At 53.8% G+C, this 17,263-nt stretch overlaps 1 protein-coding gene across 1 annotated transcript in view; it reads right to left on the reverse strand.

Moving 5' to 3' along the window:
• Positions 1 to 17,044, reverse strand: part of NDNF (neuron derived neurotrophic factor) — a 33,431-nt gene extending 16,387 nt beyond the window's left edge. Inside the window, exon 1 of the mRNA XM_079773040.1 lies at positions 16,693 to 17,044. The gene's annotated coding sequence lies outside the window, so the exon portion shown is untranslated. The remainder of the gene's footprint in view (positions 1 to 16,692) is intronic.
• Between the last annotated feature and the right edge of the window lie 219 nt (positions 17,045 to 17,263).

Raw genomic sequence — 17,263 nt, forward strand, 5'->3', positions numbered from 1 at the left:
GAATTGAACCCCAGACCTCTTGGTCTATGGGACAATGGTCAATCCACTGAGCCACACCAGCTGGGCTAATTCACCTCTTTAAACATATATTAAATGATGTAACTACAATCCTAGTTGAGACACTTCAGAGTAGGGAAAGTTTTCAACCACTAAAAGCTTGCCTTTAATATATAGAGAGACTGCTGTTTAGTTATGTGGTCTCATAATGTAAGGAACTTGCAAACCGGGTTTTCCCGTAACTGTCCCGGGCTCTCTGAACAGAAGGGTCTCCTGGATTCAGGGCCTGGCGACCGCTGTCAGCACCCTCCCGCCCTCAGAACAGCAGCCACAGCCATGCCTGCCTGGGCGTCATGGGATCAAAGCTACCCCCCCTCCCCCCAGCAGCCACCACGGTCCCCGAGCCTGGCAGATCCATGTGACAGATTTTTAAGTGCCATCGAGCGCTTGTGGACACTCAGGTTACATATCGCCATGAGATCAGCGTCGTCGGTATACACATGCCGCACCATGTATACATTAAAAAACGTCAGTGTCGCTGAGATTCCCCCAAAAACTGTCCAATGCCCCCAGTCACGTGCAGGCTACAAACACGAAGTAAACTGACCGCAGGGAAGGATTCTGCGCTGGAGGCCAGGCCTCCGGGACACGGGAGCCCGCTGTCCGGTTAGTGTGGAGAGAGCCGAGCCTAACCGAGGGAGGGTTCCTGCGGGGATCGGCCACGGAGGTTTCTGTTATTTTCTTCTCCTTTTTAAGCGCAAATATTTAGTCTTTCCGGGCTATTTTTAACTCGGGGGCCTTTGTTTTCGTTTGACTCATCCACACTACCCCTGATGATGAGTCTGAACATGAGGCCTCGCTGTAAGGAAAGGCCCTGCCCCCCCAGCCCCCACGGGGCCGCGACCTGCTCAGGGAGCTCGGGCCCTGTCACGCGCAGGTGCCGCGGGCACACAGTCCCTGCAGGCAGACGGCCGTGAGGAAGCCGGGCTCCTGGAGGCGCTGTGCTGTCTTTGCAAACAGGACGACGTCACCCGATTCATGGTCATTCTCACACACACAGAGCCTCTGCGGGCTGCATGGGAGGGAAACAGCACCATGGGGTTCGGTCCGTCTCCACATTTGAAGGGGTGACTAAGCAGGGGGCAGGGAAGGCTTCTGACAGGTGTGCCCAGAGGAGGGGTCCTCTACCTGTGCCCGGTGAGCTCCAGGTCCGCATTCACTGTGGGGTGCGCTGCCTCCCTAAGGGGGGCGGATGCCTCACTGTGGGGTGCCGATGCTTCATTGTGGGGTGTCCTGCCTCACTGCGGGGTGTCCTGCCTCACTGTGGGGTGCAGATGCCTCACTGTGGGGTGCCCTGCTTCACTGCGGGGTGCCCTGCCTCACTGTGGGGTGCCCTGCCTCACTGCGGGGTGCCCTGCCTCACTGTGGGGTGCCCTGCCTCACTGCGGGGTGCTGATGCCTCACTGCGGGGTGCCCTGCCTCACTGAGGGGTGCCCTGCCTCCCTGAGGGGGGCGGATGCCTCACTGTGGGGGGTGGATGCCTCACTGTGGGGTGCCCTGCCTCACTGGGGGGCGCGGATGCCTCACTGTGGGGCGCGGATGCCTCACTGTGGGGCGCGGATGCCTCACTGTGGGGTGCCTTGCCTCAGTGTGGGGTGCCCTGCCTCACTGCGGGGTGTCCTGCCTCACTGCGGGGTGTCCTGCCTCACTGCAGGGTGCACAACCTTGCTGCGGGGTGTGGCTGCCACATGTCAACCCCTACAGCCCAAGGACGCAGAGCCCTCCAAGGGCCAGGACTTCCTGGGGTGATGATTAGGGTTAGAGTTCACTACGTCCATCATCTCTGCACCCAGGACCTTCCCATGCACTTCACCCGCAGTGGGTCCCGCCCTGGGCGATGCCAGCTCTCCCTCTGGAAGGTCACTGTGGTGTGAGAACGCAATGCGGGACCCAAACCTCCGGGACCTGCATGGGTTTCCAGGGAGTCCTCCCCGCCCGGCCCTCACGGCCCTGCAGCTCTGAGCCGGCCAAGCCAGGCCAGGGCCAGGGCCCCCCGAAGGGAAAAGTGGCCCAGCCTGTGGAATAAGAGCAGCTAAAACGATGATCCAGTAAGTCACCGTGATATTCCCGCCATCATTAATGCCAGTAAGAAGAAGGACCAATGGACGTGGCCAAATGGAATCACTAAGTACAGGAACAGCCTCTGGCCCAGGAAGCCGGCCCAGGCCACTGCGGGAAGGGGCAGGTCCCCTGACGTGTGATTAGAAAACATACTAAATTCAAAAGCAGTTCAGAAGATAATGCAACGTGGAACTGGACCAGAACAGCGGCGTCTCCCTCCTCCCGGGGTCCCCTGCTCGCCAAGAGCTGCGTGGCTACGTCCTGGGAGCAGCCAGGGAGCCCTGCCGTGACGGGCGCCCTGAGGGGGTAGCGGGCAGTGCTGCTTTTCTCACTCTGGTTTGGCGACTAAGCCTTATTTCCTGTCGATCGGCAGCAAAAGACAATGACTTCCTGTGCAATGTCCCCAAAGCGTTAAGGCGCTGCGCACCCCTCCCCCAGAAATTCAGCTCAGAAGGAACGCACGGCCAGCAGCGTCCAGCGCACTTCTGCCGGTTGTCAAGGTCAACAAGTCCCAAGTCCCTGCGTGTGCAACACGCCACAGACACGCGAAGAGCACAGAGATTTCTATGGGCCCATCCGCTTGTCCATCAGTCACTGCCTCACTTGTCACCGACCCCCCACCTACCTCAGGGGGCGCCTACGACCTTTGCAAAGGAACTTCGACATTCTAAAGGCTTTAGAGTCCTCGCCGTAGTAGCCCAGTCAGGTGCCGAAACTATGCAAACGCGACAGGCCGTTCTGACCTGGCCTGTGACCTCAGCGCTTTAAGGCTCCATCATTCGGCAGCTACGTCTGCGGCTCACCGGGGCGGCATCGCCCATGTCCCCGCGAGAGGAATCCTGGGCCTGGAGCCTCGGGTGGGTCAGCGAGCGGCTCCTCACCCGCAGGCGGAGGCAAGAGCCCTCCGAGAGAGCGCGCACAGGGAGCGGGCAGGGGGTCTCGGGCTCCTCGGCTGGTCAGCAGCCACGTCCTGGCAGTCACCCCGCGGGCGCTGCCCCTCGGGTCTCCCCGGGAATGAGGGTCCTGTGTGTGGGCAGCACTAACGGGTGGGAGAGAGGGAGCCCTCGGGACTCTGCCCCTGAGGAATCCAGGGGGCAGCAGCGCAGGGAGAGGATGAAAGTGGGGAGGCTGGAGGGGAGCCCTGAGGGAGGGGGAAGGGTCCCCCCTGGGCTGAGCGGTCAGGAAGGCTCCTCTGAGGAGACGTGTATCTCAGCAGCGCTGGGATGGAGAGGCGGAGCCCTGGCAGCCTTGTGCTGGGACCTTCACAGGGAGGGAGGGAGCAAGGTCAAGGGAAGGACAAAGGTTTACCAGCCTCACACCAGACTCTGCCTGCCTGTGCGCACTGCAACCCGCAGCCTCCAAGGGGCACGCCAGCAGGCACTGCACCCCACGGCACGGAGGTCCTGCCGGTGAGGACCAGGTGGCCAGTGTTCCACAGGGAACTTCCTGCAAAAAGGTGCCTTCAGGCCTGAGCAGAGGAAGAGGGATCTGAGGCCCTTGCGACAAAAGCGAGGGGCCCCAGGGGGGAGGGGCTCCGGGGGGCGGGGGGCTCACCTGACCAGGCCCTTCCCCTGACAGCAGCAGGTTGAAGAGCAGGAAGTGCTCATGGAGGAAGGACGCTGCCTGACTCTGGAGCGAGGTACCACTCCCAGGAGTGCTGTGACCTGCCTGGGCCGTGCTGGGACATGGGGCTGGGACAGGGGCTGGGCCATGGGGCTGGGCCATGGGGCTGGGACAGGGGCTGGGACAGGGGGCTGGGACAGGGGCTGGGCCATGGGGCTGGGACAGGGGCTGGGACAGGGGGCTGGGACAGGGGGCTGGGCCATGGGGCTGGGACAGGGGGCTGGGCCATGGGGCTGGGACAGAGGGCTGGGCCATGGGGCTGGGACAGGGGGCTGGGCCATGGGGCTGGGACAGGGGGCTGGGACATGGGGCTGGGACAGGGGCTGGGCCATGGGGCTGGGACAGGGGGCTGGGCCATGGGGCTGGGACAGGGGGCTGGGACATGGGGCTGGGACAGGGGCTGGGCCATGGGGCTGGGACAGGGGGCTGGGCCATGGGGCTGGGACAGGGGCTGGGCCATGGGGCTGGGACAGGGGGCTGGGCCATGGGGCTGGGCCAGGGGGCTGGGAGCTGCCTGGGCTGTGCTTAGCAGGATTGTACCACATATTCGCTGGGATGGCTTGCTGTCCGCGGGCTGCCTGCTCAGCTCACAGTGAACTGGTGTGTGAAGTGCCCGCTGTCAGTTCCCGGGACCCCAGCGGCGACTCCCGGAGCGGGTGCTGCTGGTTTGAGCTGTGCTTGGAGAAGCTGTGTCTTCCCTCCTACGACCATCATGGGTAACAGCAGCACTAAGACTTCCATCTCTGGGGCTTCCATTGTGCGACCTTGGATTTCTCATTTTCATTCATTAAATGTTTCTGTAGGGAGGAGCATGAATGGACTAGGGACTGTCCACATCCTTTCTTCCTTTGCCGTTGTGTGAGAAGAAACAACTCATCTTTTCTGTCAAAGAGCAGTTTAGACAGCCGCCATTTTGGCCTGCGTGACTTGGTAGCCATCATGTGGGCCACATGGCTTGCAGCTCTCCTGGGGGCCACCATCTTGAAACAGCAAAGGCCAACCCCTCCCTTTGAATTAGCCAATTGTGAAAGACTATGCTTCTGAGCTCCAATCAAGAGCGAGGGACAGGTCTCGGCGTCAGGGGTTATAAAGCCGAGCAGCCCACCTGCTCTGTGTGCGCATGCTTCCAGAACACGTGTGTGCACCCTTCTACCCAGAAGTAAAGATGTTTGCCTGGCTGCCTGGCTCCTGAGTATGTGAGTATGTTTTGTGTTCTACCAGGACCCCTGACTTGGGGGCTCACCTATTTCTAACAGTTGAGACTATAATTATATCCACGGGATTTCCCAGCTTTCTCCTTTCTCCACCTTCTTTACACACAAAACAGTAGCCTGCAGGCTCACTCCTGGGCGCACGTCTCTGACTGTCTTACTGCCGGTCACAGAGTAGTGGGCCTCCAGGAGACTCTGACGAGATGCAAAGTGGCGCCAAGGTTTCCAGTTTGCTCATAAACTTCACGGCGTTTGCAAATACGGTGCTAACAAGTCAGGTGCTATCCAGAAGAAATTGGTTATTATTATTACAAAGGAATAACCGCAATAGGCTGAAGGAGTTTGATTCCGTGGATGGACACGACCCCATATTGTCCCAAATACCTGCTGGCCCTGAAGGTCTCCCCTCCCCCCCCCAACCTCCCCCACACTTTATATGGCAGCCCTGCAGCCTGCCTGCTCTCAGGCACCTGAGGGGGCCTCCATGCCAAACACAGGGCAAAATCAAAACCGTAATTAAAAATAACCCTCATCAAGGTAATACAGTCTAACACGGATTGTGAGACAGACATATCAGGGACCTTAAGTAGTTAAAATGCTTAAACCCTAAATTGTTCTCACTTCCAGAAAGAAGAAAAGGGGGAGGGGCACCCGCGTATGAAGCTGTCTGGTTGTAAAAACAAGTTAAAGGGACAGTTTTTTAATACGCATTTCTTCCACCATCCCTCTTCTAAAACCCAAGGCCAAACCCAACTTCCCACTGAGGAGCCGAGCCTTTGGGGAGATGAGGGAGTGTTCCCCACGGACACCGCGCTGACAGCTGGCGAGTGGAGGGCACTCAGGGGAGAGCTGTGCGTACGTCACCTCCCTTTTCCTTCTTGACCCGACCGCCCTCCTATCTCGTCCCAGGTGAGCTCTTCCCACGTGATGGGCTCCTCAATTCAGAACTGGATTTTCTTACAAACCTTTGAATTTAATTTTTAGCCTGTTCTTTACTCTTTTCTATCCTCCACTGTCATGTAACCTGTGTGTGTGTGTGTGTGTGTGTGTGTGTGTGTGTGTTCATTCATTCGAGCTTGGGGACAGTTAATGGGCTGCCAACGTGACAGAGGAAGTGACCCGGGGCTGGAGGAAGGAGATTTGAGCTGAAGTTCTCAGGAGACCGTCGTTGGCTTTTATACTGAGAACAAGTCTCTCAATCTCTTTGAGTCCACGTTTCCTCATCTCAGAAATGGAGACAATTATCCCCAGATTGTTGTGAGATTAAAAATAGTGGATGTGAGTGCTCCTTTGAAGCAAGAAAAGGTTTGCTCTGGCTGGTGTGGCTCAGTTGGTTGAGCGTTATCTGTGCACCAAAAGGTCACTGGTTTGATTCCTGGTCAGGGCACGTGCCCAATGCAGGTTCAATCCCCAGGCGGAGCTCATGTGAGAGGCAACCAATCGATGTGTGTCTCTCTCTCTCTCTCTCTCTCTCTCTCTCTCTCTCAATAATAAAAACATATTTTAAAAATAAAGATTCTATTTATTTACAAATAGTATAAATCAGCTCAAAGTAGTTGCAAAATTCGGTTCAGCAGCAAAAGACACACGTTTTGACTTGCTATTAAAACAGAAGAGAAGGACTTTCAACACAGATTATTCTACCTTTATTTCCCAATCTATCAGGTAAAGCCCCTGTTCAATTAGAGAGGGACACGAAGGCCAGGCTGATGGGCTTTTAGAAATAATCTCCCAAACAGTAGAAAACTCTTACTATCCTCTCTGTTCGCCTTGATAGCCATATCTAAAGACCTCACCATTACTGACTAAACACAGCGGATTAACACGGTTCAAAGGTGAGTGAGCTCAGGTCTGCTGGCCCATCCAGCAGAGGATTTGAGAGGCACGTGTGGAGATTAGAGAGCCGAGGATTAGGCTCCGTTCCTGGGATGCTCTGCATGATTATTTCTGGATTAAAAGATGATTAAAGAACAGGACACTCAGAATGCAGACGACACAGACAGACCCCGCAGTCACTTTCAGTGAAAAGTCCATAGAAGATGGTGATGAAATAAAATGAGCATACAGACCTATGACAGAGAGGCGACACACCACGAGGCACTGCCCCACGTGGGGATTCAGACCCCGTTATTTCCTCCCTTTCCCCCCAAAACACGACATGCAGTGAGCTGTGGCCTTGCTTTCCCTTTAACGCGGGGAAGCCTCAGGGAGCGGCTGCAGCTGGGAGTGGAGGCCGAGCTGCGCGGCGGCCACTGCGTGGGGCCGAGGCTGCCAAGAGAAGCGGGGCTGGAGACGGCTTCTGTGCTGCCGCCTCGTGTGAATAAACCGGGAATGCCGAGATCTCTTCAGTGACAGGCTGAGCGGGGCGGCCGAAGTGTACACACCAGTGGGTGTCCATAGGCACTTTTACTAACTGAACGTACTTATTCCTCAGTACGTTTAAAGGGCTTTAAGCTTTCAGAATATTCGGAATATCACACCCCATGTGTCTATAATCTCTCTCATCCACTGAAATGTCCAATGCCATCAATATAAGGGTAAATATAATATCATTTATTTTAAAAACCTTAGAACTGACCTACCTTCAAGTCTCACCTCTCCAAAATGCCACATTACTAATGGAATGATGGTAGAGCTAAATTACTATCAATTACTACTAATTTAAAAAGGGACTTAGCAGCTTGCTGACTTTTGGGGTTTGTACCTACCATACATAATTGGAACATGTTTCAAAATCATAACGGGTTATATGGCCTGGCCGGTGTGGCTCCTCAGTTGAGCGTCCACCTATGAACCAGGAGGTCTCAGTTCGATTCCTGGTCAGGGCACATGCCCGGGTTGTGGGCTCGATCCCTGGTAGGGGGCGTGCAGGAGGCATCTCTCTCATCATTGATGTTTCTATCTCTCTCCCTCTCCCTTCCTTTCTAAAATCAATATAAAAATAATTTTAAAAATAATGGGTTATATGTCTCTTACGACTCATTTTTCCAAGAAAATGTTTTTTTACTTCTTTTTCCAGTGACTTGTCTCCAAAGTGCGTTAATGGCTTTATCTATCACACACACACACACACACACACACACACACGCTCAAAATCAGACTCAACAAAAGGTGTGTCTCAGGGCATGTGAGCCCCAGATTTGAATGGCGGGTCAGTGGGACTGAGGAAGAGGAGGGCTCGGGAAAGGAAAGGAGGTTTGCCTCCAAGAGTGGTCCCCTGGCTGCGGGCGACTCAATAAAGCGAAGTGATAAACTAGTTTACCTTCTGTGACTGGGGTTGGATTTGTGTGAATGGTGGTTGGGGGGGTGGGGAGGTTTACACTGGAACTTACAGATCCTCAGAAATGGACAATGTCCCCTATGTAAAGCGTCTTTAACTTGGGAGCAGGGCAGGTGTGGGCATGATGCGACCCTCTGTGTTTTCATCAGAATATTTTCACTCTCAAAAAGGCGTTGCTTAGGGATGACCTCCAATATTAAATTCCCTACTAAGTTAACTACTAGCCAAACTAACAAACAACACTTAACATATGAGCAGTCAATGATTAAGGTCTTGGGGAATTAGACTAAATTAATATTTGTAAAATAGTTTTTACTGATTTCAGAGAGGAAGGGAGAGGGAGAGAGAGATAGAAACATCAATGATGAGAAAGAATCATTGTTGGGCTGCCTCCGGCACGCCCCCTACTGGAAATGTGCCCTTAACCAGAATCGAACCTGGCACCCTTCAGTCTGCAGGCCAATGCTCTATGCATTGCGCCAAACCGGCTAGGGCTAAATTAATGTTTTTGAGTCATTAAATTATTTTTAAAAATCTAAGCGAATGGCGGCGTCTTTGCAAATTCATTGGCAATTAATCTCAATTTAAAATGTGTAGATGTTCCCATCCATTTTACTTTTGAAACCAAAGACTTACCACTTTATTTGACACGTTTGCGAGTTTAGGTAAGTCTGTTAAACGGGGCCTGGCCTTTCTCAGGCGTGGGAGGGTCTCACATCCTCCTCCCGGGTCCCGGGAGCATTCAGGACGATGGCCCATGTGGCAAGGCCTGTGACAAGGGCGGGCTCACAGTTACAACAGGAATGAAGGGAATCGTTTTCACCCGCAGTGTGCAGCCCAAAGCACAGACACATCCGCAGCTGAAGGTAATAACTGGGAGCTTCACTGAAAATCAGCGACACTTCAAATAACAAATTCAAATGTAATAAGTATGCATGTTTATGAGGGCGTTAAGCTGTAACCTCTGAGAGCTGAAATTTTCAGGACATAATGGACTGTATTTTCTACGTATTGTAACTGGGTAATTATGAAGTCCTTATACAAATAACGAAGAATGCTCTAGAAGACAACGATGACTAATTTATCCTGGGACCCTCCCAACTTCCTGTCCACCTCCTTTCAGGACCCCTGACTCTTACATGTTGTCTCCAAATCCCTCAGAATTTTCAGATATAGATATTATATGTGCGTGTGTGTGTGTGTGTGTGTGTGTGTGTGTGTGTGTCGTATACATAAAATAACTTACATCAGTTTATTACAGGGGGTGAAACTGTATATTTCAATGCTTTTATGGTTAATTTGGGGCAGAGATGATTAGCGTGTCATGCTTCTCCCCTTGGATTAGTTTTACTCTATATGATCTGCCACCTCTGCCATTTTTATTGTTCAGTGACCTCTGCTGTGTGGGGTAAGATGCCTTTGTCAATAGACATATTAAGTATTTCCTCCTCGATACAAACGGGTCACTGTAAGACGACCTCCCAATCCTGCTGCCTCCATCGGAGTCCGAGGACCGTCCCTTTCACTCTCTGCTCCAGCAGGCGGACTCTCAGAAGCTGGGACCTGCCTGCTCAGTGTGGTTTTAGGGGAAACCTCCCCCTCAACTACTTAAAAGGACCACCCTGCATCTTTCGCTTTCCTTAAAAGACAAGTTTTGTTTTGTTTTTTGTTAATCCTCAGCTGACAGCATTTTTCAATTGATTTTTTGAGAGAGTGGAAGGAAAGGGGAGAGACACAGAGAGAGAGACATCAATGGGAGAGAGACATCATTGGTTGCTTCCCGCGGGAGCCCTGACAGGTGCCAGGGATCGAGCCTGCAACCGAGGCATGTGCTCTTGACCCGAACCCAACCCGAGACCCTTCAGCAGGCCAACGCTCTATCCACTGACTCAAACCGGCCAGGGCAAGAGACAAGTTTTAAAGACAAATGTCCACTGCGCCTCACTGTGGTGTCCAGACTCTAGGTCTTACATTCACACCTCGGGGGAACGCAGGGGAGGCACACAATTTGTGGGGTGCGAGCAGGACCTCCTGCTCAAGATGAGGACATCACGAAGGGGACAGCAGAGCACAGTGGGGCGCGGGCGGTCTGCGTGCCGCCCTGGGTGCCATGAACACTCGCGTACAGAAACAGAGCCAGCGACCCGAGGAGAGACAAGGCAGGTGTGCATGGCGGCAGGCTGTGCAAGGAGAGGCCACGGCCCAGGCCCCTCTCGGCCTTGCAGCTTCTGCCTCAGCTAAGCTCGCTGGCCCCGCTGGTGCCTCCAGCTGCTAGCACCTCTGGGGAAGCCAGCTGACATCACCTACCCTGCTTCCCACCCAGGGTATCCACACTCTAGGGTCACTGTGAAACAAAAATGAACTTTAGAAATGACGTCATCTTTTGGCGGATGTTGCTTTCATACCAGGAGAGGCCTTGGGGACAGGGTGGGGACAGAGTGGGGAGCAGGGTGGCGTCCCAGACCCTCTCAGGCCTCAAACTCCGAAGGTCCCCGGAACACAGCTGCCAGGACTCGAGGCCAGGACAGAAACGCCCCGTTTTCTCACTTCGCAGGTGTGGCTGCGGGCGCTGCTGTCTGGCCTGTCACCATGGAGGAGGACAAACCCTCTTCAATGACAGGACCCGTTACCTCTGACTCCCCCACACCGTGACGCTGTCGATAACATCAGCGAACGTCAGTGACTGATGTAATTCCTATGAAATTACAACCTTTATTGACTGCTATCAACATATGAATAATGTTTAGATTTAAGTCTAGTGTATCCTTATGAGTCAAGTGTATTTATTTTTTTGTCTTTAAGTGTATTTTAAACAATAGAACCGAAATGGGTTAAGTACATTTATGTTTGTGTTTGCCTTTAAAAAGCACTGATAATGTAATCAGAAACACATTGTGTTACAGGAATAAAATGCATCGTGTTGCACTTGGCAGTGCCTATGGCTCAGAGCGCGTATGGCCTGAGCGATAGAGGGCCGTTCCTGGGAGCGGCACGGCTGGTTTGGTTTACTTTTTACAAATATATATGTTTTTATTGATTTCAGAGAGGAAGAAAGAGAGAGAAACATCAATGATGAGAGAGAGCCATTGATCGGCTGCCTTCTGCATGCCCCGCACTGGGGATCGAGCCCACAACCTGGGCATGTGCCCTTGACCGGAATCGAACCCGGGACCCTTCAGTCCACGGGCCTTTGCTCTATCCACTGCGCCCAACCAGCGAGGGCTGCTTTGGTTTACTTCTCACTGCGCATGCTACGAATTGTAACCATCGCCCTCCGGGCCTCGCACGCCTGCTGGCAGCACCTCAGATGGAAAAACGAGCCCCAGCGATACCAGGTCTTTTACACTCACTTTCTTCCCTTTTTAGACATATTTTCAAGTAAGTACCACGATGTCGCCCCTCCTTCTGTTGATGAACTATCCAGATGTGGTATTCTATGTCTTGACATTTGTTCTCTAGTTTCGATGTTATAACTTAGAAAATAGCCCTGGTGATTAAAAAGAAAAAAGGTACGCCCCCCCCCCCCTTAGTAAATCTTTCTGAGTTTAGTTTTCCCTACTCATTTGATCAATTTCAGTCTCGTATTCCATCTCGATCTGTGTATACTGGGACACGGCCGCAGAGAACGTGATGTAGTTATGACAACTTTTGGCTGGGATGAAACACTTTGTTTAATTTAATTTAGCGCCTATTTGGTGGCTCTGTCTGCAGGTTGTGGACTAGATGGTCCCTGAGCACACAGCTGGCGGCAAAGGGCGTTGACCTTGATTTCACGCGAGGAAGAAAAAACACAGACAGAAACGCGTGCAGTGGCCTGTGATACGGGCTGACGTCATTCCAAGGAGAAGACGGACGATGCTGACTCGCTTTCTGTTATTTGGCGACTACATTACACATCACACCGCAGGGCAGGGGCTAAGAGTTCCGCTCACGTAACTTCATTTCCAATCATGCGTAAGTATGTTTCTATTGGGTTCCTTCCAAACTTTACATAACCTCGTTATTTCTAGAAAACGATTTTCTTTTCTCATAAGTATATAAAAGGGAACTAGCTCTTTCAAAAGAATAATTGAAGGAGACATCTGATAAGTTAACGATATACCTTATGCCATTTTTCTTCTCTAAAGAATAGCGCCAGAGTGTTCACAAGTGAAACCAAAAATAAATACCTCAGAGAAACAGTTGAAACACTGAATATCTGTCATGTTCAAATTTGCTGCAGGAAGAAATTAACAAATGAAAACCAAAAACTATTCACCAACTTGCTAAAATAAATCCATTTCCAAAGGACCCGGAAGTCCCTGGAGGGATGAGGACGTGCAGCCTGGGAAGTTTCTAGACTGATAAACGTGAGGTCTGCGGACTTAGAGTGAAGTTTAAATCAAGTCTAGCTCAGTGAGTTCTTGAAGAAAACTCTCGCTGTAACAGGACCCAGTATCCCGCTGTTCTGAGGTCTGTCTGTTCATCTCAACGGGGAAACCTGCAGAAACGCATCGCTAGCTCTCTTTCGGTCCGTACTCCATACAGGGCCAGCACCTCGCTCTTTCTTTCTACAATGCAGTAAGAGCAATGCCTCTTTCTTTCGGGGTGAGTTAACATTATACAGTTCATGTTTTCAAAGCATTTCAAAAGACGAGAAAGCATGGGTTGTTGGCTTGCAGTTGCTAGTAAAATCCCAGCAAGCAGGGGGAAGGTGTGGGCCGAGCGTCTTAAGACATGTGTTCAGGAAGGAGGCAGCCAAGCACAGCCTGCCGCGGCACCGGCCTGGGCACCGCGGGCTGCCGGTCAGCAAGGGCAGGCGTCAGCTCAGAAGTGGCGAGTGACGCTTCCCACTCCCCCACACACATACTCACGCTGTGGGGTGTCTTCTCCAGAAACCTAACTGAATTTACAGTCAACCTACCACTCCGTGAGGCAATAAAACACGATCGGTTCTCTGTCTCCACCCACATGACGTGATTTCTTTTTAACAACAACAATAAGAGCAGCGTGGAAGCAGAACTGCACCACCCTGGGTGCCGATCCGCATTCACAGTTAGAGGACAAATAGAGCAGAATTTGGCCTAACAAGGCTCTCAATGGCAGAGTGTTTTTAAATGGAGTAAATATCGGAGGACTTTAATTTCCAAATCAGTTTTCAAAGCAAAGATCTGGATTTACTATTCAATGATCACTTGCTTAGCAGTTGCTTCCACTAAGTGGTAGTAGCCAACAGGAAAGAGTAAGTCACAGCCTTCAGAATCATCGCTCCAAAGTAAATATTTAGAGGGTCTAGATGTCGCTTCAAGGTCAAGTGAATAATCGGAATGGTTTCCGTAGCTGACGCTTGCCGTTGACCCAACACAGACGACTACGGGATAGGCTCCCTGTGACGGGCTGATGGCAGCAGACACCGGCAAGGGTCACTCAGGACACGCGTGCTGCTACGGGTACGGGGCTCCCCAAAGCAAGACCTGATAAGAAGTGGGTGCGCGGGCCCCCAAAGCAAGACCTGACAAGAAGACAGGGAGCAAAAAAAGTGTGAGAGCACTTCTTAGCCACCGGAAGCAACCACCTTTTCGCTGGGAAAAGTAAGGAAGAAAGGTTACAATAATTTCTGTCGGCGCAAACATTCTGTCTCCATCTGTGTGTAGTGGGACCGTGCCTCGGAGAACGAGATGTAGCTACGACGACTGTTAGCTGGGATACAACATCCAGGCATAGCCACTGCATTCCCAATACCTACTCAGCCATCACGCAAAACGGAAAACTAAGTTCCGTCCTCACGCCACGACAACCAAAGCAGTCACGTTTTAAAGAAAAATTCTGACCTCTAGAAAGACTGAGTAAAACTACTATAGAAATGAACACAGGAATTTGACAGGCAGACATTTTATCTCTACGTTCCCCCTTTCATTTCAAATAATTTGTTAGTTTTACTAAAACATATATTCCCCACTCCCCACCCACCCCCTACCCCCACATCACAGAGTCTGGTCAGTGAATCCAAGTGAGAAAACGAAAATGTGGGTCGCCGGGTTCGCAAAACCAGTTGAAAAAGTCGCTCCGGTACGTTTTCCGCAGGCCTGCCCGGGGCTCCTGGGCCGGAGCCTCCCCAGCTCGCCACGGCCAAGGGCGCGCCTCTCCCCGCCTCACTGTTTCACTCCACACTTTGCTACACGGGGTTCAGAGACCCGGACAAACAAACTGGCCCCGGGGCTGCCCTCGCGCTTAGAAGGATGCTTTTCAATTATATATATTTGGTTACATCTCAGATAAAAAGCTGGATCTGCAAGTGATTAAAAGATGTTTTATAGTCATGGTTCCATTCCTGCTGAAATAAAGGCGTAATTTAAACCACACACAATTCACAGCAATTTAGGCCCATTACAGAGTTCTAGCTTCTTTTTTATGGTAGTTGCTAATTAAAACAGAGTGTTCCCACCCGCGGAGCCTGAGAAGGACAGCAACATACAGGTTTAATGACTAAAACGTCCTGACACAAAAATGAAAACAACACGAGACCAGGCGGCCAGCTGCCCGTGCCGAGCGTGTGGTGCAGACCAGGGGCGTCCACTCAAGTCAGAACTGCCCAGAAAGCAGGCCTTTCTTTCTGTAGAGGAAGACGCACGGGTTTTATTTTGTTTTGTTTCGGTTGTGTTTTTTTTGTTTTGTTTTGTTTTGTTTTGTTTTAGAGGAACCTGAAAGAGTGCTCATTTCTCTAACTTCTGAGCCCCCCATTCCCAGCTGACCCAGCCCCAAGAATTTAAACTCACTGGAATCACTTTTAAAGGATAAATGATGAGATATTTTAATATAATCTTGAATATAGGTTTAGATTGACAATGGGAATTGGGACCATCATTAATTATGTTGCCAAATTTTCTGAACTTTAAGAAGCCAGATGGAGGCAAATGGGGACATTTCCAGACTGCAACCTTCTAAAGCTCACGGGCGAGAACTCGGACAGGATGACAGTCTCTCTTTGACATGTGAGACATCCCATATGCAGAATGAGTGTGAGGAATTCATACGCTTTCGGTGGTTCCACTTTCTGAAACCACTGTAATAAGAGACGGACATAAAATCCAACCAAATATAAGCACAACCACCAGCCAGGGTTAGGGCCTTATTATCACTCTTAATGAGCAGCAATGAATCACAGCACATACCTATGGCCTCCACTGCACTGGGCTCAGCGGGAGTAACTGCCTTGGCATCTGTCCCTCCCACCTCTGGGGACAATGACACTCAATGCCATCACACCCTCACTCCCCTCAGGGGGAGGCCTGCTCTCTAGTCTGCAGCCCAAGCCTCCAGCTCCTGCGCAGGGGGCGGAGAAGCAAGCGGGTCTATTGATTTCCATTGAGGACACCCAGGTCCTCAGCGGGCTGGTGGGAGGAGAGCGGGTGGGAGACCCCCCCTTGGGAAGAGAAAGAGTTCAGAAGTGAGGCTGGGGGAGGGGGGAGGGGGGGAGAGGTGGGGCAGAGTGTTTAGAGAGAACAGCAGCTGCATGAAGAAATAAATTCTTCTTTGTGACTTAGCTGGATCGAAATATATAAGTAAACAAATGTTACCAATCCAAGTTGCTCCAAACCTCAGTTAAAAAAAAAAAAAAGCAAACCCAGAGCCGTTTGCTCAGGTTCATTTCCCACTCAAGGTCTTGGCTTCAGGTGCTCCTTGAACCCAAAGCAGGAGACGGACAGCGCCCGAAGGGGACTTGGAGGGGGACCGCGACCCAGCCTCGGGAGAGCGGCCAGCGCAGGGACCTGGGCGCGGGCGTGCAGCTGAGCTGGGCTGCGGGCTGCACGGAGGGCACGCCCGAGCACAGCAGCCTGCGACGTGCCCGGGGCACAGCTGGGACCCAAACCGCTAGTCTGGGCTCCCGAGCGCCCGGGCTGCTCCCGCTCGGTCCTGCAGGCTCACCGACGACAGCGAACCCCGCCTCGCGCCGGCCCGGCTGGGGCGCCACGCCGGTGCCCCTGTCCCCTGGCTGCCCTGCTCCCCGGCGGAGGGACGGTCCCAGGCCAGCCGGCTCGGCTCGGGAACTTCCAGGACGCTCGCCTGCCGAGCGGGGGACGACGGAGGAGCCGCCTGGGGCCAAGTAGCCTCGGATCCCCGCGCCCCGGCTGCCCGGTCCGGAACCCACGCCCGCCCCGCCGCCCGCACCCTGTGAGCCGCGCGCCCGCCGAACCGGCAAACCCGCAGACGGCGCGTGGAGGGCAGGAGCCGGGCAGCCGCAGCCGCCGCGGGTGAGCCAAGTGAGTGTCCGGGCCGAGTCGGGGCTTCTCAGAGCCCGGGGCCCCGCCAGTCCACCAGCTCGGCCGCCCCCTCTCGGGGCAGCCGGGACTCCGAGGACACCCGCCCGCGCCCCCCAGGCCCGGAGCTCCCGGCAGCCGGAGCCCTCGCCAGTGGGGACCGAGTAGGGGCCCCGCGTGCCCTTTCCCGGGGACAGTCGGGTGGCTTCCCCTCCCCACTCACCTGGAAAATCCGCTGGCTCTTCCCGGGGGGGGAGCAAACTCCGTCCCCGCTGCGTCGGCGCCAAACGTCCACGTCCCGCGGCGGCCAGATGCGCGCCCAGCACTCGGGACCCGCGGGGCCGGGGCGGAGGCGGCGGAAAGCCGGGGAGAGCGCTCGCCGGGCGTCCCAACTTCGCGGGCGGCGCTGCGAACTTCAAAGGCGGCGAGGCTGCGGCGCGCGGCCGCCCAAGTTGCTGCGAAGTGGAGCGGGCGCGGCGGGAGGTGCTGGGCCGGCGGGCGCGGGGGATGCGGGCGGGCGGGCGCGGGGAACGGGGCGCACTGGCGGCGGCGTTGGCGCGGCTCGCTCTGCTCTCTGGCGGCTCCGAGCGGGGAGTGTGAGTTGGCTCCCGAGTGTCACCGCTGAAGCCCGAGCCCTCCCCGCCCCCCCCCCCCGCCGCTGCCCGCCGCCCGCCGCCCCTCCCTCCACTGCCCGCTGCCTCCCCAGTTCCTCCCTCCTTCCCACCCTCCCGCTGCGCGCCACCGTGCGCGCGCGCGAACACACTCCCGCACTCACACTCGCACGCACACTCACA

Source organism: Cnephaeus nilssonii (assembly GCF_951640355.1).
Source record: "Cnephaeus nilssonii genome assembly, chromosome: 5".
In the NCBI taxonomy this organism is placed as follows: Eukaryota; Metazoa; Chordata; class Mammalia; order Chiroptera; family Vespertilionidae; genus Cnephaeus; species Cnephaeus nilssonii.